At 36.2% G+C, this 2,289-nt stretch overlaps 1 protein-coding gene across 1 annotated transcript in view; it reads left to right on the top strand.

The window, feature by feature from the left end:
* Positions 1-2,289, top strand: part of MRPS31 (mitochondrial ribosomal protein S31) — a 60,499-nt gene that overhangs the window by 57,333 nt on the left and 877 nt on the right. The gene's annotated exons all lie outside the window — the stretch shown is intronic.

Genomic DNA, 2,289 nt, shown 5'->3' with positions numbered 1-2,289 from the left:
AATAATACGGAAGAATACAGAATCTACATTCCCTTCAGTTCTTTTCCCTTTTTCTGAAATAATTATTGTTAGTCGGTGCCCCTGGGTTATGAATACCCAGTTTACAGAAAACTCCTACTTTCAAACCAAACTGATTCTGTCAGAGCTGACACAGCAAAACAGGAGCAGACCAGAAGTTCTACAATTTTGGTAGTTTGTCAGATAACTGGAACAGGAAAAATTACAGGTTGGAATCCTGGAATGGCAGAAGAAGTGTAGTGAGCCCTTTCAGGAACCTGCTATATGCTATTAGATTATTGGCAGGACTGTGAAAAGTCACATTCAGAGTGGCTCAGTTGGTACCATCTTTGATCAGGGTGACTCTGTCTTTGAGCAGGACCCTGCTTCAGTGTTGCATTGAATAACATAATAATATGCCTTCACTTTGAAGCAGTTGAACCAATCTCTTCTCATAGTTACCTTCACTTGCTGCTTTTAAATTGCTGCTTGTAGCTGTATCTTTAGTCTATACTTAGGTGTTCTGACAGCTTTCTTCCTATAACTTCATTTTGCCTTCATCTTGCAAATTCCATTTCTTTGTTGGATACTGTTACATTTGGGTCACATGCTTTGTTTTCTTTAGTTATCTCCTCTGAAAAAGTTGTTGTTATTGTTAAGTGCCGTGGAATCAATTCCGACTCGTAGCAACCCTGTATAGGGTTTCTAAGGAGTGGCTGGTGAGCTTGAACTACCAACCTTGCGGTTCAAACCAACCTTGCAGTCCAGCACATTAATCCACAGCACCACACAAAGATTCCTCATAAAAAATATTGAAACCTTTTATAGCTGAAAGCATCTTTCTTTTGTCCTATCACTTACTTAATAGTTTAGCTGGATATGAAATTGGAGATTGGAAATATTTTCTTTCATAATTTTGAAGCCATTACTCCTGTGTCTTATCATGTTAAAAATACCATTATCATTCTTCTAGTCATGTTCCTCTTTTGTTTTCTTTGGAAATTTTTTGAATCCTTTATAATTTTCATAAATCTCAGGATGATGATTTTTGTAAAGTTATTGTAATGATTATTACATAAGTTCATGGTGCTTTTGATATTCTTCTTCAACACCATAATTCAAATGCATCATTTCTTCTGTGGTCTTCCTTACTCTCTAGAGGTCCAACTTTCACATGCATGTGAGGTGATTGTAAACACCAAGGCTTGGATCAGGAGCCCCTTAGTGTTGTTGTTAAGTGCCGTTGAATCAGTTCTGACTCATAGAGACCTTGTATCGGGTTTCCGAGGAGCATCTGATGACTTTGAACTGCCAACCTTGTGGTTCAAACCAACGTTTCTGTCCAGTACTTATCTTACAGCACCACACCAGAACTTCGATTTTAAAAAGATGATTATTAGTCTACTTAGAATTTTCTCAACTTATTCAATTCTGTAGGTTTGTCTTTCACCAGATTTGTAAAGTTTTTAGCTGTTATTTCTTTCAGTATTCCCCCCTGCCACTTTTATTAGTGTGTTTTCCTCAGATTGATTTGAGAAGTTCTATTGTTCTGTCCTTAATTTTGTTATAATTTCCATTTCATTGCTCAAGTTATCTCTTTTTTCATTTGCTTAAAGGGAATTCATAATTACTTATTGAAACAACTTTCTGATGGCTGCTCTGAATTGTTATTTCCAGTATCTGATTTATCTTGGTGCTGACCTTTGTATTTTCTCACTTAAGGTGTGATTTTCCTGGTTCTTGTTCTGATGACTGATTCTGATTTATGTTTGACATTTTGGATATTTTGTTAGCTGACTTTTGATCCCATTCAAATCCTTTAGTAGACATACACAATTACTCTGTTTAGGTTTAGTTTAGTATGTAGGTTCCAGTGGACCACTTGTCTTTGCTGAGGTCCTCCTGTGGATGATTTGGGCCCACATGCCTGAGCTCTAGTTGCAGAAATTGCCAAGACACATGGACCCATCACTACAGATAAATGTGAGATGAGAATGGATTGTCCATGCCAGGCTGTACTTCAGATATATCAGAGTCTCTGGTGCCACCCAGTATGAGGCAGAGGGGTGAGTTTATTTATTAATTCCAGAGTATTTAGTAGTATTTAGAGAGGAGGAACAAATTAGTCTTAGAACTGGAATATTATATGAAAGCATTTTCATAGTTTAATTGGCAGTTTTTTATAACTAATGGTGGATCTTTAAATTTATGATTTAGATAATGTGAAATATAATATTTGAAATCCTTCCTCTAAGTATGTACTTCTTTAATTTCTTTTAATAAAACCAATAC

The sequence above is a fragment of the Chrysochloris asiatica genome, unplaced genomic scaffold, assembly GCF_000296735.1.
Source record: "Chrysochloris asiatica unplaced genomic scaffold, ChrAsi1.0 scaffold00250, whole genome shotgun sequence".
Classification (NCBI taxonomy): Eukaryota; Metazoa; Chordata; class Mammalia; order Afrosoricida; family Chrysochloridae; genus Chrysochloris; species Chrysochloris asiatica.
The sequence above is the reverse complement of the archived record's forward strand: the minus strand, read 5'-3'. Positions and strand labels throughout refer to the sequence as shown.